This window comes from Adiantum capillus-veneris, chromosome 26 (genome assembly GCF_014529385.1).
Source record: "Adiantum capillus-veneris isolate H3 chromosome 26, ASM1452938v2, whole genome shotgun sequence".
NCBI lineage: Eukaryota > Viridiplantae > Streptophyta > Polypodiopsida > Polypodiales > Pteridaceae > Adiantum > Adiantum capillus-veneris.
In genome coordinates, this window is record NC_140956.1 from 69,161,333 (window position 1) to 69,185,507 (window position 24,175).

The window sequence follows — 24,175 nt, forward strand, 5'->3', positions numbered from 1 at the left end:
CTCAAAGCTTCAATTGTTTTGAAAGCTATCAAAGCATTGCACCAACTTATTTTGCATTCGTACAAAAGCATTGCATACTTCTTGTTTCATTATGCATTTTATTTTCTTTTGCACTCAAGGCATGATAACAAACCCTTGCCTTTCATTATTTCTACTGAAACTATCTACAAGAGATGTGAGAGGACTCGACACTACCCCAGTTATATCTAGATGTAAGACCTTCCTTGAAAGAATCCCTCGTGCTGACATAATTTGCACGTTGTTATGTATGCTAAATATCTTTGTCAAGAAGAGAACCAAAGGTGTAGCTATCGTCGACAAAATATGCACAGGCTGCAACGGTGGCAGCATCAAACCATATCAGATGATGAAGACAACTAGGAGCAAGGGGAGGTGTTACTAAGAGTAGACACTGACAATTATATGGTTATCCTTTGCCTTTCATGTTTAAGGGGAGGAATCCTTAAGTCTGTGTGACACCATGTCTGTTTGAGACCATGATTTAGTCTGTGTGACTACCCCAGTCTGTGTGACTGCTTGCCTGTGTGGCATTGAGCCTATGTGGCATTGAGTATCGACCCAGCTTGCTTCAGTATAGCCCATGCCTAAGGGGAGGATTGTTGAGATAGGCATGTCCTTCTTCGACTATGGGAAATACCTCTACATGTGCATACCTTTTGCTATTGACATTTGTCCTATGAGTTGTAAGCTACATGGAGAATTATCAGCCGGATAGCCACTCCAGCTTTATGCATAAATAAAGCCCAAGCCTATGTTGTACATACACTATGCTAAAAGTATTACTAGCCTTTTTTGTGTATTGAGTCCACTTTTGAAAAGTGTGTGTTCTTCTCTTTCTATTGTCGTGAGCTATGGCTTCCTTCACCTTCAAGCCACCTTGAGCCCATTGCCTTCAAACCTAACACAAAGTCTCGTTGACCACTGCATGCAAGCATGAGGGTGAAGGGTTAGTGGTTCGGGTGGTCGACGTGGTTGGTAGCCATGCAAAGTTTGTGCATGTGTGACAGACTAAAATTAAAAAAAACAGCACCCACAACAAAGGAAGGGTGGTCGGTAGCTATCAGCAAGCGTGAACAAAAAGTGTCACTAGAGAGAGAGAGAGAGAGAGAAAGAGAGAACGATAGTGAAAAATCCACCACATGGGTGGCTGGTTGGGCGGCCGCAGAGAGAGAGAGAGAGAGAGAGAGAGAGAGAGAGAGAGAGAGAGAGAGATCACCCATTGTTCATGCAATCTAGAGAGAGATAGAGGGAGAGAGGTTGTAGTCTCTTTGCTTGAACTAGCAGGGGGCGTTGATCGGGCAACGGATGGCGGTTGTAGTGAGATAGAAACTTAGTGGTTGTACGTGCACAAGGAGATGGTTGAATGGGAATACTAGTGATTGCTTGGCAGACATAAGTGGGAAAAGGTGTTAACCCTCATGGCTCACGGACACCCTAGCACCTACGACAGACGTTCTAACCTACGGCGGACATTGTATTATTTTTTTGTTAGAGTCAGGTACCGGGCTTGTCGGTCCAATAGGAAAAGGGTAAGAGTGATCGCCGATGAGAGGCGCACTCTAACTGGAACATTCAAGGGATTAGTTGGCTAAGCATGGGCGCCCAAGTGTGAATGGGGCGAGCTCATATAAAAGTCAACTAAACCTAAAATTCACTCATTCTCTCATTTGTGCAATAGAAGAGTGCTCTTGCTCCATCTTCTTCTTCTTCACCTCCTTGTGTGTGTGTGTGTGTGTATGTGTGAGAGAGAGAGAGTGTGTGTGTGTGTGGGCGATCGAGCATTACGAAGGCACGGCGGCAGCGAAGCGGTTGAGTGCGGCGAAGTGGCGGCTCCTTCTTCTTCGCGGCGAGGAATCCTCCACAAAGCAAGCGTAGAGCGGTGAGTGACACACCATCGCCTTCTTTGAGCTTACTAGTTTAGGCTTGTTGTGTGCTTGGAGTCATTTGTGGCTCACACACAGTGTATCGGCAAGTTCCTTGCATTGACATGTGCGACATATGCGCACATTTTTGGCGTCGTTGCCGGGGAATGCCGTGCATTAAGCTCGAGTAGCACTCTGTGCTTCTCCGTGGTGCAATTTCAATTATAGGAAAGGTAGGGAAAGAGTGTGTGTGTGTGTTGAGATAGGAAAGGTAGGGAAAGAGTGTGTGTTTTTTTTGTTAATGGAGATTTCAAAGGTACTGTGTTTATTCTCTATGTATTAAGGTAGTTAGTTCTTTTTGTTAATGGAGATTTCAAAGGTTCTGTGTATTAAGGTAGTTAGTTTTCTGTGTACAGTAAGTAGGAAGTAGATTAGTGAGAGTTAATAGAGTGTGTTAGTGTGTAAGAGTAAATGTATTAGTTAGAAGTAGGTAGATAGAGTGTGTGTGTGTGCTCTTGCACAGGCCGCGGCGACCTTATCCTTTTTTTTTAAAAAAATAAAATTAAAAAAGTTTAAAGGTAGGACCGGGATCGGGAATATCTCCTAGACCCAAGCCCAAGATCACGCTTAGGCCTAGGCCTCAGTCGCCTTTTTAAAAAAACGAATTTTAGCTTCACACGTAGCTAAAAATCGATTTTTTGAGGACCAACAAAACGTCAGATGCCCGAAAATTGTGCTATAAAGCACACAGCGACCCTCTAAGTGATACGCTCATTTTGAGCTATCACACACTTTAATCGAAAAAATCAAACATTAAAAAACATTCAAAAAACATCAAAAACAAGAAAAAATCAAGTAGAAAACGGGGTGCAAAACACCCACAAAACAAAGCAAGTAACCTTTAAGGGTACTTGCCGACACTTGTAGGGCACCCAAAGCACATGTATCTACGCTCTGGTCATGTGCTAGAGTCCGAACAACTAGCTAGTGCTTCGATTTACGAGGGTACTCACTATCCTTCCACGCTAGGGTCTACGCCCTCGGCGGGGACCCAAGGTAGTGCAACCCAAGACCCAAATATAGCGGCTAGCGACTCTTCCTCTGACTACGATATCATGGAAGAGCATCTTACACAAAGCCCCAGGGGAACAAATGAAACCGTGCCTAGCTAGGCCCAACAACCTGGAACTAGTGTTTTTAGCCGTTTGATGGAAACTTTTAGTAGAGCTACGTGCTCTGAACCTACGGCTAGTGAAGTAAACGAAGGGGGTGGGGAAGTAGAATCACCATTCACATCTCCTGTAGACCCCACACTCCCTCAGAGTGTCCACGTGGACATTCCACCTACCTCATTTAATGAGGGCCCTATCGAGCTACCACCTTCCAAAGTCGCCTCTAAGGTAGCGGTGACTAAAACTCAAAACACGGGAAGCAACATTGCATCCACCTCACGGCACCCCTCTAGTACACCAAGTTTGGACAAGGTATTTCTCAATGAAAATTGGGAATATTACCTACACACGGAGACTTTGACCGACCTATACATGGGCTACACATACCATGTGGGTTGGTTAGAAGTTGTACAATCCACATCTAGTGCCACTAGTCTAGAGAAACAACAACACATGATCTGCAATGTCATCCATAGGATTATCCAATCCAAGAGGCAAAATCGAGGAATAAACATAACTTCGACGGGTCCTATGCAATTTTTAGACACGAGAAAAGGGAAACAACCCACTCTATCACAAATGGAGACTCCCCCAGTGAGTCCCATCGATCCCCCATATGTTGTTTCGCGAGGGGTCTCAATACAATCCGAGCCCACAAGTGATAGCTTTACTTTTCCAAGTCTAGCTCATCTTTCCCTGGATGAAACCACGGATACCATGCCTACCCCAACGATGGGCATGCCAAGAAACACACCATGGACCTCGTTTGTTAGTAAAGCACCGCTACATGGTAGCTCAATGCCTGCAATAGTACCTACAAGTGTGTACCAATCGTATGCACCTATGGGTCATCGTAATCATGTAGTCTCTACTCCTCCCATTGTTTCAACTACCTATGCTCCACAACCACAATACACAAGTTCTTATTTCCATGGGACTATACCGGCTAGCATTAGCATGTCACATCCGACGTCTGCTATGCCTAGGGCCACTCATATGAACTATGGACCACCACATGGCAACATCGTACCCAACGTGGAACCCAAGGGCTTCCTATGCGCCAAGCCCAATGCCAATACCTACTCCACATGTAGTCTCTGGAGCGCCTTCACCCACGGTACCTGCTCACTTAGGTGACTTGGCAACATTTGCTCAATCTATAGGTCGATCTATTGCTGAGAATATGCATAACGCTCCTGATAGAGAGCCTAGAAGTAAGGCAGTACAAATAGCCAAGCTCACACAAAAATTTAGTGGAGACGAGGATGTGAGAAAGCATATCGAAGTGTTTGAACAAATATGCGATTCTCTAGGAGAACACAATGACCTACATAAGAGCAATGCTTTAAGCCTAACCTTAAGTGGAAAGGCTGGGGATTGATATAGAAGCCTAAGGGTGGAAGAAAAAATGATTTACCCTACTCTTAGGAGACTGTTCTTAAAAGAATACATACGAGAGGGAGTGCTTTGGGGTGTATCCTCTCAGCTCCAGAAATCCCAACGAGAGGAAGGAGAGTCGGTGAGAGACTTTATAAGTCGCTTGAAGCATTTGAATTCTCGTTGTAATCCAAATGAGCGCTTCAACAATAACCAATTTCTTGATAGACTCATTAGGGGATTACGACATGAGGATATCTACAATGGTCTAATCATTAGAGGTATCACCACTTGGGAAGCAGTCACCACCAATGCGATCCAATTGGAGGATAATTTAATGATTCAAGGAGAAAGAGTGTCTATTGAGCCTAAATCTATTAGCTCACAAGCATCGGGGCATCAGCCAATGACCCTAAAGCCTATTGCTAAGGAGCCAAAGATATCTGAGATGACTTTAGCAGATCTCACCAAGGCTATTGTAGAGAGTCTTAGAGACAATCGTGCTCCGCAAAACAATCATATGTATCCAAGAAGGGAGCAACAATGGTGCTCAATATGCTATGGACCGCATAGTACCAGTGAATGCCCTACTTTTAGAGTAAAATTCAATGGGAGCTGCAATGCATATGGACGGTATGGTCATCAAGCTAAGGATTGCATAGTATTTAAGCGCGCGATGGCCAATAGACCAACCTTAGCATGACAGACACACCTCGAGTGTCTGCATTGATGCCGACCCCACCTCTTGAACAAACATCACAACATATGGTCCCTAGGGCCCAAAATGTTGTTCAAACAACACCCTTACCACCTCCAGTGCTAGGACCGCAACCACCACATCCGAGAATCACTTCTGTGAATCAAGTGGGTTGTGAGTCATCTATTTCTTGCTTGGAAGGCTATGAGGAAGATATAGATCCTAATATCACCTATGGGATGGATGTGCTTGAAGAAAGTCCACAATACTACATGGAGGACTATTGGGGACAAGTCAAACCTGTATATCAAGTAGCTGCTCTTCCGGCAAGAGGCCAAAATATCAATTACACTTCTAAGAGACCACCTCTTCAATTCTATGAGTGTGGAGGTCCACATCATGTAGCCGAGTGTCCTATTAGGCTACAAAAGAACGCCACACTAATGCAAACCAATCAAGCGAGTACGTCTACAATGCCGATAATCATGTGTAATCGATGTGGCATAGATCATTTGATTGCCCAATTTCCAAATAATCCAAATGCACCGAAGATCACGCCATTAAACTTGATTGAAGTTACTGAGGAGCCATCACCAAGTACACCCGTGGTACCAGTCAACGTACTCACACGATCGATGCTCCAAAAACAAAATTATATTCTTGAGGAAAGAGACACGGCATCAATTGCCCAATCTCAAAAAAAGAAGAAAACACGAAGAAAGAGATCGCAAAAAGCAGCGAAGTCAGACCCCAGTTTAAAGACCAACATAGGGACTGGTGATGACCTCGTATATATGAATGACGTTGAAGAAGATTCTGATTCAGGTGAAACCATGGAGACCAAAACGACCACTAGCATAGAAACCAACAAGGAAGATGTTCATGAGCCACAATGGCCAGGATCCAAAAAGAAGATAGGAACTTACCCAAACCCTACAGAGGAGATTGAGCGAGTCAAGCAATTAAGGAGTTTGATAGAAGATACCCAAAGGGATCTAGAACCAGCACCTAGGAAGATCCAGATTACAGACATCGTGTTCCCTACGCAACAACAACCTCACCAAGTCCATAGACCCTTGGACATACCTAGTGTCATCCAAAAAGAAAGTGACTTAAAGTCATGGGAAAGTGGGCGTACTCACTTCTTGATAGAAAGAATGTTTACAGAGGGACTACCTGATCCTATCGAAGAAATGGAGATCCCATCTTCCCCACGTAAAGGGACTCAAGGCCAAAAGGTGCCGTTAAACATTGCCAAATTGATGGATTTCATGTCTTCAGAAGTTAGAACCACCATCATGTCCAAACTATATAAAGACCCTGAGCTAGTCTCAACTCTTCGAGCCTTCCTCAATGGAGAACTGAAGTTTGGGCTACCACAATTTGCACAGATGGACGGAGCTGAGGAGATGCCAATAGAGGAGGAATACATAGATCCAGAACCCAACCTAGATGAGAACCTTGTTATAGAAATACCTATTAACAAGTTGGGACAATACTTTGAGGGTGATGAATCCAATGCGACTATACCAATCACTACTGACGGGAGCAAAGCGAACCTCGAACCCCGACGGCCTCTAAAACACCGGGAACCAAATGGCGCGCCTCGAGCCTGTCATGGTAAAGCAAACAGGGGCACCACCTAGCTTCAGCGGCTAGGACGCAAACAACACACCACCATAACAAAGTTTTCATCCAAGAGAGATGGATGCTTGGGAGTAATGATGAAGAGGAAAGGGAATGAGATCAAGTGAGAGAGAGAGAGAGAGAGAGAGAGAGAGAGAGAGAGTGAGGGAGGGGGTATAGCGGCTTAGTACTTAGGCACCACAAAAGGATGGCGAATCCGCACACCCTTCACACATACACAAGCTCACTCCAAACACAAGACTAGGTGGCGATTCCGCACACCTCACATGGGCAAAACATTGCAAGAAAACATACTCACAAAACCTCAAGCTTTATTTAGAGAATAAGGCGATGAAATGGGGAGCATAGGGTAGGGGAATGAGAAGGGAGAGAGTGGTAGAGAACATGGTGGATAGGTGGGAGTTGATGGCGAAGACTCGCACGAGGGTTATGGCCATCATCCTTCATTTAGTTGCCCTTCATCTTCCATAGCCAAGGGTATAGAGGTCATGCTCAAGACAAGCATGGTGATTGCGGTGATGGTGATGGTGTGGGTGTGGGTGTGTGTGTGTGCACTAGGCACACACAATGCATAGTGTGTTCTTTGGTGATGTTGTGTGTGTCTTAGTGTGATGGTGACCCCTCTTTATATAGGGGAGGAGGGGGGAGAAATTCTAGAATTTAGAAATGAAGAAATCATTATCTACATAGGCCATGTGACTCTGGGCCCCACTTGTCTGGCTGTGTGTATATGTGCCAGAACAGCAGTCTCATGAGAGAGAGACTAAGAGAGAGAGATGGGTTCATCAAAAAAAGTGAGAGGTGACATGGAGAATAAAGTAATTACAAGAGGGGAGAGAGGGGAGTGTGTTCAGAGGTGAATCTGTGTGCAAATGTGTGTGAACACAAGAAAAATCAGGTAAGCACCGGGTGGGGATGGGTCTGTGGGCACCTTTTTCAGTGAAACTGAGTGTGTGTGAGTGTGGGGGAGGTTATTTAGCTACAATACAAGGGACATGGAGCCCTTTAGAGAGAGAGGGGGGTATTTGGGTCATGGGATATGATAGGAGAGAGAAAGAGGGGGTGGGGTATACTATTTTGGAAGATAGGGTAAGTTGCATGTGAGTTAGGGTGCATTATTGGTGAGTTATAATGCATTATTGGTGAGAGGTGGGGTAGCTTGAGGGGAGAGAGAAAGGAAAAAGGACAAGGGGAAGAGAGAGGGGGTTGACCTTTTGAGTGGAGGAGAGGAAAAGGGACACCCGGCGGGGCAACAGTGAAGAAAAAGGAGGCAAGGTGGGGATGGGCTGCCTCGCAGGCATGAGGTGGTCTATTTTACCTTTCTCATATATTTACATAATCATACTTTATTTTTTTCTTACTTTTTCCAATTCCTTTTATCACTCCCTCCCTAAGAGGGGGTTTTCATGGGGTGGGGACGAGAGAAGAGGGGTATGGGAGCTTGGCTTGTGAAAAGCCCCCATCATTAGCCCTCCCCTTTTGGCTAGAGGCATTAATGTCTCTAGCTCTGTTTCTTCTTCCGCTTAGCTGTAGGATCCGATATCGAGTTGCCTTCTGAACTAGGCATTTCATTTGGCCATTGGTGAGATTTCTGGGATATTCATGAATCTGTAGCAGGTCCGGGTGATAGCTTGTTCCTTGGAATAGTGTTGGTTGATTAAAGGGGAAGCCCATGGCTTCCAAAACTTTGTGCCAGTGTCCTCCTGGATCCCAAGTGAAAAATAGGATCATTGTCTGCAGTGTCCGAACAATAAAATTTGCATGCCAAATTGGACCAAATTTGTAACCACCACTAGCGAGAGGGGAAATGAGCATCTTGGCTCCTGCAAAGACAGAACTGAAAATTATGATTCCCAAGAGTGTACCAAGAATCCACCATATATGGCCGCCTTGTTGGTGTGGTGAGCTCAAGTTGTCTTTAGAATCCTGCTTACTGCCATGACTATAAAAAATTGCAAGCATATCATGCTTCTTTTGGGTGTGCTCAAACATGTCAGCTTCCTTTATTGATGCTAATAGCAAGCCACCTACCTTGCGGCTTAAATACAAGCGTAATCCACTTACCTTTCTCCAAAGAGAGGATGCACTATTTGTAAAAAATTGTACCAAATTGCGAAGGAGGTCTTCATTCTTGCATTCTATCAGGCTTTTGTCTATCCATGGCTCCTTTGCTCTTATCTCCATGCTGATCTTCTCTCTATATGTTATAGCGGCTAGCCATAGGGATAGGTCTGATGCATCCCATGCAAACACAATGCTGTGTTGTGGAGGAGTTTGGAACATCCTTAAAAGGTTGGCAGCATATTGATCATCAAACTTACTCTGAAAACCCTCACATAAACTGGAGGCATTACCCATCTCCAAGTTTATAACACCCTTCAGTAGACTAGAGGCATTACCCATCTCTAAGTCTATAACACTACACAATAAAGTCTTGCTCGGCTGCCAAGCCTCTGGAGAAATATCCAACTCCAAACCTTCAGTCATACTTACCTCTTCGTTATGGTCCTCATGTGAAACTGCCTTGATGCAAGATTCCTTTAGCTTGCTACACTGTCCTGGGTCCATGCTGGTGCACAGGCTTCCGTTTTCAAAGCCCTCCCCTTTGCTTGATATGTTGCCCACCTTCTGCAAAGCCTTGCTAGCAGGCTGGTCTTCCTCTTCTCTTGTATCTTTCATGCCTTTTGCATTCCTCTTACTCTGACGAGGCCTAATCAACACTTTACACCTTCTTATCCTTACTACCCAATGTTGTCGATTCATCGCTTTGGTGCCTATTTCATTCAAGTTTAAAGATGTACTCACATTTGTAACACAATTTTCTTGACTTACCTCCCCCACCTGGGTAGCATCTTTTGATTCTTTAACCTCTTGTTCCACTGCTTCAGTTCTTTGAATAGTCTTCTTACTTGATCCTTCTTCTGTTGCACCCATCTTGACCTCTTCTGCAAGACCAATGATACTTGGTGTGCGGGTACCAATTGGTGGTGGGCGTAGGATGATTGTAAGTGGTGATTGTGGTGGTGGTTGCATTGGTGACTGGCGTCGAATTGGTGTGGCCAGCTGTGGTTGCACCGCTGCTGGTGGGATTTGAACAGGTGGGATTGGTTGCGTGAGTGGTGGTGGTGTTCTTGGTGGAGAGATCTGATTCTGTCTCCCCCCTCTATTGAAATTCTGCCTCCTCGGGTGTGGGCAGTAGTACATTCCACGGCCATCTTCCCCGTAGTTGTAACAATGGTACTCTGGGTTCTGCCTTCGTTGTCCTCTTCCTTGTTCTGGGTTCCTTCCAGGTGCATGCCCTTGTTGCACCAGATGCACAAATAAACTCTCTAGTTGGGTGGTGATACGACTCAGCAGGTCTTGCTCTTCTGATGCCTCCTGCGGTTGGACTCTATGATTGGCTGTTGCAATCACTGGGGTTGGTTGTATCGAGCTTGTTTCCTCTGACTCGTTTACTCTTGCTTGCATGCGTAGCTTCTTGTCTTTAAGGCGGGCTTCTTCGATTGCCAACTCATATGTTGTAGGAAACCTTCCCTTCACCTTCTCTCTAAGCGGCGACCATAGACCAGCAATGAAACGGTCCTTCTTTAGGAAACTAGGCGCTCCTTCACCTTCCTCCAGCGAGGCAACCCATCTTTCCCATAAGTCCAAAAATTTAGACTCGTAGGTGGCAAACTCCAGCAGGCCTCCCTGCTTTAATTCTGTCAGTAACTGCCATAGCCTCTCCGAGGTTGTGCCTCCACCAAACCTCTTTACAAAAGGAGCCATTAACACATCCCATGCATTCTTGGTGGCCTGGGGCAATGCATTATACCAGGACTTGGCCTCTACTTTCATCAGTAGAGGAAAATTTCTAAGTCGTGAAGCATCGTCATCTTTGTTGGAGACGATACAAGCAATGTCGAAATCATCCAAAAAGTCAGTGGTGAGATCCTCTCCCTTCTTTCCACTAAACGTGGGAAAAGAAACACTTGCCATGGTAGAGACTCAGGAAATTACAAACCTCTTTTTTCTTTTTTTTCCTTTTTTTTACATTACATTAACAGTAGCGGCTCATAGCAGTTTTTTTACAAGGGTGGGTGGATAGGTTAAAACAAGATAAAGATAGAAACATTAAAGGAATGATGGTAATCTAATATGGGGAGAATGATAGGGTTCGGGGAATTGAGGATTTCTCCTAGTAGCGCCACACCGAATAGGTGTACTATCTTCTGTTGGTAGAAGACTTTCCTATCTACATAGATATTCACATGCATATGCTGCAAGAATCTGAACGGGAATGCCGTTGGCGTGTTTTCCATCATGCACAGAGGATGAAATACTTACTTATACTCTTACCGTGCCAGTGTTGATGAGTCGGCACATCCACAAGAGGTCGTCGCCTTTCATGGGCTCTACCTTTCCTTCATTGCTCAGCATGTACGGGGTGATGGCAACGTGTCTGACCACTCCTAGCCTCTTGGCTAACAGCAATTGCAGGTAATTTCCGTAGTCGGCGTGTTGCATGAATTCTACTCCATTCAGTTGCAACTCGTCCCCAGCCCACTGGGTTTCTCCCGTGGTAGAGAGCTTCTTCAGGATAAGTTGTACAAGGAGAGGAGGAAGATCCTCCACTCTCTTTCCAAAACAGCGAGAGCAGTAGCCGAACCACTCTTCTCTAGGACATGGGAATCTTCTTACCACTTCTTCTTCCGGATTGTCGAAGTGGATTGGTAGCACTCGCATGCGTCGTGCAAATCGGTAGGCGACCTTTCGCGGCTTAGCTTCGGATGACTTCCTCTTTGGCAAACTGGGTACAACCCGGCTTTCTGACCTTGAAGCACTTGCTTGGCCAGATGCTTCTCCCTTCGGGGTCATGTGTTTCCAGACTGGCTTATTTTCTCCTTGCCTTTGGCTCGAGTAGCCCCTTTAGGCCACTTTGAAGTTATAACTTTGACTGTAGTTTCTTTAGGAAAAAGAGGTCTCACCGTTTGCTTCCCTTCCTTGATGTGAATGACTTCTTTGCGATGAATGTCGATGTAGATGACTTCAGCCCTTTCACTGCCTTCGTTGCTGGCACTCATTGACAGTGTGCCTTGGTTGACAACAGTGATGGCACTTCACCGACCTCCCACCTAATGCTCTCAATTTATAGTTAGAACGAGCGACACGAGATGGAGAATTTACCTCTTGAATGTTGACGACACTGCAGCCTGGCAGTAGCACCTCAATGAAGGCGGCTAGTGCCTCCTTCGTCTCTTCTTCTTTTGTCCTCCAGTTAAAAAATTCCTTCGGCCATTCGTCCATGATTGATAGTGGGCGTCACTTTCAGCATTGTAAACTGAAGGGTCTTAGAAAGTCCTCCTCCGTGGGGGCACCAAATTACAGGAGCAAAGCGAACCCCGAACCCCGACGGCCTCTAAATCACCGGGGACCGAATGGCGCGCCTCGAGCCTGTCATGGTAAAGCAAACAGGGGCACCACCTAGCTTCAGCGGCTAGGACGCAAACAACACACCACCATAACAAAGTTTTCATCCAAGAGAGATGGATGCTTGGGAGTAATGATGAAGAGAAAAGGGAATGAGATCAAGTGAGAGAGAGAGAGAGAGAGAGAGAGAGAGTGAGAGAGGGGGTATAGCGGCTTAGTACTTAGGCACCACAAAAGGATGGCGAATCCGCACACCCTTCACACATACACAAGCTCACTCCAAACACAAGACTAGGTGGCGATTCCGCACACCTCACATGGGCAAAACATTGCAAGAAAACATACTCACAAAACCTCAAGCTTTATTTAGAGAATAAGGCGATGAAATGGGGAGCATAGGGTAGGGGGATGAGAAGGGAGAGAGTGGTAGAGCACATGGCGGATAGGTGGGAGTTGATGGCGAAGACTCGCACAAGGGTTATGGCCATCATCCTTCATTTAGTTGCCCTTCATCTTCCATAGCCAAGGGTGTAGAGGTCATGCTCAAGACAAGCATGGTGATTGCGGTGATGGTGATGGTGTGGGTGTGTGTGTGTGCACTAGGCACACACAGTGCATAGTGTGTTCTTTGGTGATGTTGTGTGTGTCTTAGTGTGATGGTGACCCCTCTTTATATAGGGGAGGAGGGGGGAGAAATTCTAGAATTTAGAAATGAAGAAATCATTATCTACATAGGCCATGTGACTGTGGGCCCCACTTGTCTGGCTGTGTGTATATGTGCCAGAACAGCAGTCTCATGAGAGAGAGACTAAGAGAGAGAGATGGGTTGATGAAAAAAAGTGAGAGGTGACATGGAGAATAAGGTAATTACAAGAGGGGAGAGAGGGGAGTGTGTTCAGAGGTGAATCTGTGTGCAGATGTGTGTGAACACAAGAAAAATCAGGTAAGCACCGGGTGGGGATGGGTCTGTGGGCACCTTTTTCAGTGAAACTGAGTGTGTGTGAGTGTGGGGAGGTTATTTAGCTACAAGACAAGAGACATGGCGCCCTTTAGAGAGAGAGGGGGGTATTTGGGTCATGGGATATGATAGGAGAGAGAAAGAGAGGGTGGGGTATACTATTTTGGAAGATAGGGTAAGTTGCATGTGAGTTAGGGTGCATTATTGGTGAGTTATAATGCATTATTGGTGAGAGGTGGGGTAGCTTGAGGGGAGAGAGAAAGGAGAAAGGACAAGGGGAAGAGAGAGGGGGTTGACCTTTTGAGTGGAGGAGAGGAAAAGGGACACCCGGCGGGGCAACAGTGAAGAAAAAGGAGGCAAGGTGGGGATGGGCTGCCCCGCAGGCATGAGGTGGCCTATTTTACCTTTCTCATATATTTACATAATCATACTTTATTTTTTTCTTACTTTTTCCAATGCCTTTTATCACTCCCTCCCTAAGAGGGGGTTTTCATGGGGTGGGGACGAGAGAAGAGGGGTATGGGAGCTTGGCTTGTGAAAAGCCCCCATCACTACTAAGGGATTAACTGTGAAGGGAATCCTTGATGGTGGCGCTGGGGTTAGCATTGTGACTAAAAATTGCTGGGAAACTATGGGAAGACCTCACCTTGCGACCATAACCATAGTAGTGAAGATGGCCAATGGGTCTATTGTTAAACCTATTGGGATGCTAGAAGATCTCAAGATCAGGGTCTTTGGACATAAAATAAGGATTACCTTTATTGTTATGGATTTCTCCAAACACACTATGGCATCGGAGATGATCTTAGGACGTCCTTTCATGAGGGAAGCAAAAATGGTGCATGACTGGTCCAAAAACCATGTCTACCTACAGTTCCAAGATTCTGTCATTCGAGTGGATCTTGTAACAGGTCGAGCACACCCTCTAGGAAACAAGTTTATAATTGATCATAGATCTGACACCACAGTTCACTTGGCCCCGTTGCAATATTGTTACACGTGTAAAGCGGACACTGATGTTGGGGAAGATTCTCCTTATACGGATGTACTACCTGGGATGACTGAGTCGGACAATGTGGATTGGGTCCACCTAGCAGCAACCATAGAGACTTGGGGGTATAGGGGGACAACCTGGGTAACACCTGAGGGGGATGAAATGTCCGTACCCTTAAATATGCTACAAGCAATGCATATAGCTTCTGACAAGACTCATCCTAATATAACGAAGAAAACATACAAGTGGGTCCCTAAAGCTTCTTTAGCGACCACAGTTAGTGCTAAAAAACAGAAGCCTTGTAAGAAACGTTCCACTCGCTCCAAGAAAAGTAAGAAAGCGTGGCATTGGATTCCTAAACAACTATTGAAAGCCCAAGGCTACTATGAAGGAAATGATCAAATCTGGGGCCAAAACGTAGATTGTGTTCTTACCTATCATCTGACCCATGTGAGCCCAATCCTGTAGCTCCAAAACGAATTGACAATCGCGGAAAGAAAAAAATCACAGAATGCTACACACCCGCTCCAGAGCTAGTTTGGGTACCAAAGAAAGAACGATTTGTTCCACCTAGCTCAGGAAGGGGGGAGTCCCATGAATCTTCTAGCTCCTCATGTAATGCATCCATAGAGGTAAAAGCTTCTCCACAACCTCCACCTACAATAGTGGACCTCCATAAAGCTACAAAGGAATCCACACCTCCCAGTGTTGAAGAATCACCTAATGAACCACTTCAAGTTCGATCCTGGGAGAGTACCTTACCACCCTTGCAACTTGACGAGGCACCTAAGGTAAGAGAAAACTACTAGCAAAAATCCTCACCTATTACCAACTGGAACAATTGGTTTCAAAGGGTGACGAGCTCATTTCAAACGGTATGATCTACCCAAGGAAGGGGGGAGTGTTTGTTTACATCCATCATTCACTTGCTTCCCTCTCAACCTTCCTCCCTGACCTCTCAATCTCCCAATCTTAGGGAATGTATATATAAAGCTTTGTGGGTACAAGAAATCTACACACCCACGTCTACATGATATTGCATGTAGTGGACAAAACCCCTTTGCCTCTTCTCTAGCTGTAGCACTTCACAGCATCTTAACATCTTTTCACAGTAGATCTTTTCACTGTTCGTCTAACTCTAAACCCTAAACCGTAAGTAATTCTTGCGTGGACTCGATCTAACGTAAATAAGCGTAAATCTAAATAAACGTAAATCTAACTAAAAATAAACCTAAATCTAATTTAACGTAAGTCTACATCTAACCTAATCTTTAACGTCTTTTGGGATAGTTTCCTACGACGTTAAAACTCTCTTCTTCTTGTGTGTGTGTGTGTGTGTGTGGGTAAACCTAAATAAACCTAAGTCTAATCTAATATAACATAAATCTAAATCTAACGTAAATTATGTTATATTAAAAACAAAGAACTAAACTAACAGGGATTATAAGAACCTTAAAACTGATTTAACACATAATTTTTCACATAACTCGGCAAGAGTTGGCATTCTCATCACTAAAGATGTGAGAGTTAACTTCCGGCGGTGACGCTGCCTCATCTCCATCCACATCTGACGACAGCAATTGGCCCTTTAGACCGTTCTTGCTCTTGTTACTAACTTTGAAGTTGTTGTTGAATGACTAGAGGTTGTCTAGATGGTCATTGTGTCGGGGATGTAGTGACTCTTGCCGCCCTGAAGATCCACCTTCTTCCCTATCTTCTGAAGACATTTCACCAGTACTTTTGGATCGACGGAGCCCACCATGAGTGAAGGCAGCAATACCCTATATTCCATTGAGGGCTTTCTTCACCCGCTTCATGCAGGCATCGTAGTCTATGGAGACCTAAATCTAATCTAATATAACGTAAATCTAAATCTAGCGTAAATAAACGCAAATCTAGTTAAAAATAAACCTAAATCTAATTTAATGTAAGTCTACATATAACCTAATCTTTAACGTCTTTTAAGATAGTTTCCTACGACGTTATAACTCTCTTCTTCTTGTGTGTGTGCGCGTGTGTGGATGTGTGTGCCAATAAAAAGAGATAAATGGTATAACCTTTCTATCACCCATGCCAAGTATGATAGATTGATTATGCCATTTCCCTCTTGAATAATAGGTCTTGAGTTCAACTCCTCGTCGGCTAGATCTTTAGTTCTTTTAATTTTAATTAGTTTCCTACGACGTTAAATTAGTTTCTCTCTCTTTCTCTCTCAATGTGTGTGCGTTTTTTTGGATCGTATGCATGTTTTCTCTCTCTTTTCCTCTCTCAATGTGTGCGTTTTTTGTTTATGCATGTTCTCTCTCTCTTTTCCTCTCTCAATGCGTGCATTTTTTGTTTATGCATGCTCTCTCTCTCTCTTTTTCTCTCTCAATGTGTGTGTGCATTCTTTGTTTATGTATGTGTGTGTGCGTTTTTGTTTTTGTTTGTACTCTCTCTCTCTCTCTCTCTCTCTCAAAAACACTATGTGTGTGTGTGTATGTGTGTGTGTGAGAGAGAGAGAGAGAGGGAGAGAGAAAGAGGGGAAGGGAACATGAGAATGAGGAGAGGGAAGGAGCATACCTGGCTCTCCTTCCTCTCCTCGTGTGTGTGTGTGTGTGTGGAGAAGAAATAGAGAGAGAGAGAGAAAGGGAGAGAGAAAGAGGGGAAGGGAACATGAGAATGAGGAGAGGGAAGGAGCATACCTGGCTCTCCTTCCTCTCCTCGTGTGTGTGTGTGTGTGTGTGTGTGTGTGTGTGTGTGGAGAAGAAAGAGAGAGAGAGAGAGAGAGAGAGAGAGAGAGTGAGTGAGGGAGAGCATTACCTGCTCCTTGCTTGAGGGCGCCGAAAAACTCAGATCTGAGATCAGAGTTTTTGGGCGCGCTCAGTTATTTTTTTAGCCCAGCCGGCGTCGCTATGAGTGTCGCAAATTTCTTTGTAAATTTGCAACGTTCATAGCGACGCCGGGATTTTTTTTTTGAGCGTCGCTGTGTGAGCGTCGCTAATATGAATAACCTCTTGTAGTGTATGACCCCCCAGAGTTACAAAATTAAAATGCTGAAAATGAAAAAACAAAAACAAATCAAAGTGCTACAATGTAAAATCTTAAGCTGGAAGAGAAATCTCAGCTTGATTGGGTACTTCACTCACATGTATCGCCTATGGTACTAGAGCCCTAGAGGTTCCCACTGTGGGCGCTTTTCCTTGAAAAGCAAAAAACCCAAGGCATACAAAATAAGCACACACATCAAAATTGAATCACTGTGAAAAGACTTTGGGGGGTCTAAGAAAAGGTAATCAGTCAAGCGATGATTTCATGAGAAATTCCTTTTATCGTAGCTTAACTACAAGGTCTTCTAGGTATAGCCTCTAGTCAGCCCTCGAACATGAAATACTTGGCTTTCGCAATTAAACAACTTAATTGACCAGAGAAAATTAAGAAGCTTACCCATGGTATTAATAGTCGATCTCTAGTGCCTTTTGACCGTTAAATTAGCGACCCCATACTTATTTAATTTTTTACCTTTACATCTATTTATGCATTTGATTATATTGCAATTTAATGTTTATTGCTGACAAATTGTTTAAAATTTTGTTACCAATCAATTTGTTTGCCTAAAACTACATATGCTTTTTAATCGCTTATGAGAATGCAATTACTGTGCCAATGTTGTTTGATTTTGCAGTGACTGAAGAAGGCTAAGGACATTCATCTCAAATGCTCTTCCACCTCGACGAACGAGCTTCAACTCAATAGCTTCCGAGGACGGAATCTACATCAGGAAGGGGGGCATGTTAACCCTCACGGCTCACAGACACCCTAGCACCTACGACGGACGTTCTAACCTACGACGGACATTGTATTATTTATTTGGTAGAGTCAGGAACCGGGCTTGTCGGTCCAATAGGAAAAGGGTAAGAGTGATCGCCGATGAGAGGCGCACTCTAACTGGAACATTCAAGGGATTATTTGGCTAAGCATGGGTGCCCAAGTGTGAATGGGGTGAGCTCATATAAAAGTCAACTAAACCTAAAATTCACTCATTCTCTCATTTGTGCAATAGAAGAGTGCTCTTGCTCCATCTTCTTCTTCTTCACCTCCTTGTGTGTGTGTGTGTGTGTGTGTGTGTGTGTGTGTGTGTGTGTGTGTGTGTGTGTGTGTGTGTGTGTGTGTGTGTGTGTGTGTGTGAGAGAGAGAGAGAGAGAGTGTGTGTGTGTGTGTGGGCGATCGAGCATTACGAAGGCACGGCGGCGGCGAAGCGGTTGAGCGCGGCGAAGCGGCAGCTCCTTCTTCTTCGCGGCGAGGAATCCTCCACGAAGCAAGCGTAGAGCGGTGAGTGACACACCATCGCCTTCTTTGATCTTACTAGTTTAGGCTTGTTGTGTGCTTGGAGCCATTTGTGGCTCGCACACGGTGTATCAGCAAGTTCCTTGAATTGACACGTGCGATATACACGCACAAAAGGGAGGGAGAGGGGTGAAGGATCCATGCATCCCTCAGAGACAGCTAAGTGGGTTGATTCCATGCAGGCTCAAAAAGTTGGCGATAATTGTGTGTGTGTGAGTGTGTGTGTGTGTGTGTGTGTGTGTGTGTGTGTGTGTGTGTGTGTGTGTGTGTGTGTGTGTGTGTGTGTGTGTGTGTGTGTGTGTGTGTGTGTGTGTGTGTGTGTGTGTGTGTGTGTGTGAGAGAGAGAGAGAGAGAGAGAGAGAGAGAGAGAGAGAGAGAGAGAGAGAGGTGCTTGAGATGCTAGGGTTGTACTTGAGTTGAGAACCCAACCCAAGCTTGAGGGGCTTAAGGGCCAAGCTTGGGTGAGAACTAGGCCCAAGGTTGAGGGGCTTGAGGTGGCACAAAAGTCAAAGCTAATCCCTATGACACTTGTCAAGTTCCTCCTCATGTTGCCCTTATGGTGTGCCTGAAACCTATTGGTTGGCCACCCAAGGGGTCCAATGATAAATTAGACAATTTAATTAATTTCTTTTACATTTATTAAGTCCTTTCTCTCAAAGGGGAAAGGGGGACACTTGTCCCAAGGCTACCCTCTCTAATAGATTTACCTCCTTCTTGTGATTGGCTAGGCCTAGAGGGGTCCAATGAGCTTCAAGCATGAGCTACAAGGGGGGGTCAACCAAGGAAGCTAGGGGCTTGCTTAGGGGGTATACTCTCCCACACACACTCTCATTGTGTGATGTGCAAAGTGCAAGAGCTCCCTCTCCTTCTCCAAGCAAGTAGAGAGGTTGAGAGTCTACACCAACACTCTGGGCTATGGAGTGCAAATCCAACCAAGAGCCATGCTTCAATGCTTAAGCTTTCCATCTTCTCCATCTTCATTACTATGCTATTATGTATGCTAGCAAGAAGAGTGATGATAAGTGAGAAACTAATTCTTTCTCCTATGAAATGTTTCTTCTTCCTCTTCCCTACCCTCATTCCCTGCTAGCTCTCTCCACCTTTGAAGGTGTTTGAGGTCTTGGGACTGAGGCTTGGGATACTTAATGCTTTCTTCAAAGTTTATGTTATGCTCATGATGCATGAAGCTTTCCATCTTCATTGCATCACCTAGGTCACAAGGAACACAAAGATTGTATTGTAACAAGTATCTCTTGATGGGAGAAATCATAATACAAATTCCTATTGGAGGAGGGATCGGCTCCACATAAATCCGGTCCTCAACTGTTGTCATGTTCTCTAAATTCTCTCTCTTGCAAAAGTATTGTTGATGCCAAGTTAACTAAATGCTAGGTTTATGTTTCTACCATCAATTATGTTCCCCCTCTATGCTCACAAAGTAATTTCACAAAAGTACTTTCTCTAATTTCCGCTACTCTCAAGTTAATAGGCCAATTCCATTACATTGGTATCAGAGCATTTGGTTTCTCTTTTCTTGCTTAAGAAGAGAGGTCCTTAAGTAGCCTATAAATGGTTGATGTTGTTAATTATATTAGGGTAAGTGGAACTAGGATCTATTATCAGTTTTGTTGAGCCCACTATGTGGGATATGGTGCATACCTTGGGAGCTTTATACTTAATAATGGAGTCATTTTAGACTTGTCTATGGCTTTACCATTATTGAGCCATAAGAAGTCCAAAAGGAGCTAGCCCTTGAAAACTCTGCTATGTTAGACCTACTCCACTACTCTCTATAATTTTCCACTTCGAGCCATGGGTGTAGATACTTAAGAGACAATTTTCAGAGGCTAAGAGGAGTGGCAATTAAGGTTTTGAATTTCCAAAGCATACACTAAATACGTACAAAAAATTTGTTAACTTGGTTGACAATAACCAAGAGAGTAGAATGAAACATTGATAGCTTTGATTTTTCACATGAAGGTGCTAATGATGATACCCCCATGTTTGTGAGTTATCTCATAACTAGGTTGCAGCAAGCTATGGGCAACCCTGCTTTGCAAGCCAAACTTAACAACTTCGCACTTATGGAATTTCCCTTCCTCTCCAAGAGGAGAGAGAGCTTAGGAGGCCTCTTGAAGAGACCCCCAAAAGAAGACTCTCTCCGATATGAGAGGAGGAATCCAAAGATCAAGAAAGCAATGAAACTTTAAGTTCCTCTGAATATGTAGCTCCAGAAAGACAGTGGTCTAGACGATCGCCAACTCCTCCCAAGAGGAAAAGATCAACATAGAGTCGTTCTTCTCGTCACTCAGAAAGGGAAGAGAGGAAAGAAAGGAAGAAAATGGCTATAAAGAGGTCACCCTCTTCACCTTCATCCTCTTCTGACAAAATCTATGGATATTCTCCTAGAGAATACAAGAGGGGAGGACCTCATAAATCTTAATCTGCATGGTGAAGGTCACAAAAGCTAAATAAGTTCAAGGAGGGAGGAAAGAGTGTCTCTTTTCTCACCTATGATGGCACCTTTGGTGCTACCGACAAAGTGTTGGCATTCATCCAACAATTTGATGTGGCCTTTGGAGACGAGGTCTTCACAAAGTCCTCCAAGCTATGCCATATAGCTATGCACTTCCAAAAATCAGCTCGTCAATGGTGGGCTAGCCTTCGTGGCAACGGTGAAGCCCCAAAGACATGGAAAAATCATGAAGCAATTCCTTGCAAGTGATGCAAAGGACAAAGTGCTCACCAAATAATGCAGCTTGAACCCGGGGCGGTCACTTTTTAGAATGTGTATGCTATCACGTGAGTTAACCGGAGAGGATTATTAAAAGATCAAAATGTATACATACAGAGGGGGGTGGGGGTTTTTTAAATAGGCACGTAGTGTAAATATAGTATGTATATTGAGGTATTATTAATAACCTCTTGAACGCACATGATATAGGAAGCTTTTGATGCCCCGGGAGCTTGAAGCTTCTCTCTCATGAGTCTATCCACAAGTATGTAGACAAGTTTTGGGATTTACATCTCAAGGCTACTATATTTCAAAAGAAAGACTTTGCCAAGCAAAAACAACAATTTTGTGTGGACTACCTGAAGAGATGGCCAAATACATCAACTCTCAATGGCCTGATTCTATCACCGAAGTAATCCATCATACCATGGTTGCTTAACGCATCAATTTCCATCAAGGAGCTAGATGGAATGTCAAGCCCATGGAAAACAAAGATAAAAATGATCCAAAGGGGAAAACCAATGCTCAAAATTCTTCCCAAGGCACTTCCAAGAACAACAACAACAATCGGTCTAAGGAGAAGGGAGTTTACAAAGACAAAAACAAACTCTCTCCTAAAGAAGCTTCTTGCAAGGACCATAAGTGTTTCAAGTGTGGGGAGCAAGGACATGTCTATCGTTCTTGCCCCAAGAAGAATTCTCACAATGAGACTCCTAGGGCTTCCACCATTGAAGCTCCAAAAGAGGATGTTCGTTGCAAAGGATCATCACTTTCCTATGCTTGGGGAAAGGTAAGAGAGCATGATGCCTTCATCTTGTTTGACACTGGCTCTACTCACAGCTTCATATCAATAGAGTTTGCCACCAATTTGGGCATTCAAGCTTTCAAGATGGGAGATATGGTAATGGCTGACGCAGCTTTCAAGGGACAGCAAGCCTCCGTTACTCCCTTGATTGGAAATTTGAGGCTTCATGTCCAAAGCTATGTCGACAAAGAATTATCTCCTCTCCAACATGAGGATGCTATCCTAGGGGCAATGGTTTGATCGCATGGCTGCCAATTTGAAGTTCCTTGAAAGGAGAATCTACTTCACCTACACGGGAAAGAACATGTACATAGACGCTAGTGAGCATGGTTGCACTATTCCACTTGTAAATCCTCCTGCTTTTGATAAATCAATGAAGAGCCCAGTTTCTGTGTACATGAATTTTGTCAAAGAGTCTCTAGAAGATCCTAATGTTTCATCAAATGTAAATGGTAGGAATCAAGAAGAGTTATACTTGTCTAATTTTCTAAAAGGATTCCAAGATGTGTTCATCGATGATATCCCTATGGACTTACCTCCAAAACGAGGGGATGATGACCATTGCATTGAGCTCCTTCTAGGAAGCTCACTGCCTAACAAGCCTCCTTATTGAGTCTCACAAGCTCAACAAGAGGACATCATGAGGCAAGTACAGGAATTGGTAGACAAACGGATGGTGAGGCCTAGTTCCTCTCCCTTTTGTTCTCCAGTCCTTTTAGTGCAAAAGAAAGATGGTACATACCGTATGTGTATGGACTATCGAGCATTAAACCATATCACTATCAAAAAAAAATGTCACATGCCTCGAGTAGAAGATCTGTTTGATAAGCTACAAAGGCTCTACCTACTTCAATAGGATTGACCTTAAAAGTGGCTATCATCAAATAAGGATAGTGGATGAAGGTATCCTAAAGACCGTGTTTTGCACAACATTTGGTCTTTATGAATATACAGTCATGCCGTTTGGCTTGACTAATTCACCAGCTACGTTCAATCGTCTAATGGAAAAAAAAATTAGACCTTACCGCAAATTCACTGGAGTGTTATTTGATGATTTCATCATCTATTCCAAGCCTTTCAAGGAACATAAGCAACATTTCCAAGTGATTTTTCAAGCATTGAGGGAGAACAAGCTTTATCTCAACCAAAAGAAAAGCAATTTTTTCCTTCAAGAGATTCAATACCTATGTCATATTATCTCTCAAGATGGTATCCGTATGGATCCATCAAATTTAGAGGTAATAAAAGCATGGCCTAATCCAAGGAATCTACATGAGCTAAGAAGCTTTATTGGTATGTGTGCATACTATAGATGCTTCATAGAAAAATTCTCTCAAATAGCAGGACCACTACATGAATTAACTAAGAATAACATTGTATATATGGACTGCTAAGGAGAAAAATTATTTTTTTAAGCTCAAAGAAAGGGTTACCTCCCAACCAGTCCTCATGCTTCCAGATCTCTCAAAGCCATTTGAGGTCCAATGTGATGCTTGTGGTGATTGCCTTGGAGTAGTTTTGCTTCAAGAAGGGCATGCCATAGTATATGAGAGCCGAAGGCTTAATACTGATGAATGAGTCTTGGGCCTTTATGAGAAAGAGATTTTAGCTATTCTACATTCCCTAGACACATGGAAGCACTATTTATTGGGTACTCCATTTATTCTACGAACCGACCACCAAAGTCTCAAGTATTTCATGATGCAAACCAAGCTTTCCGACAAACAAATGAGATGGGAAAATTTTCTTTTGCAATTTAATTTCCATATTGCTCACATTTTTGGTAAGCACAATCAAGTGGCTGATGCGCTTTCACGACGACCAAAAGTTAATGCAGTGTCTATAGCTACTCACACTGGTCTATCTTCTATGATAGATCAGTATGCTACTGACCCTGACTTTAGAGACATAATGTAAGCCCTTGCTTTGGGGAAGAAAGAGGGACCATTCACATTGTAGGATGGTTATCTTCTCCACGGCAATAGGCTATGTGTTACCCATTCCATTCGTGAGAAAGTTATGTATGAATCCCATGCTCCTCCCTATGCGGGCCGATGATAGAGGTATTCAACCTACTCTTTGAGGAGTAGAGACGTATTTCTATTGGCCTACCATGAAAGTGGACATACAAGAGTATGTTTCAAGATGCGTAGTATGCCAAAAGACCAAGTAT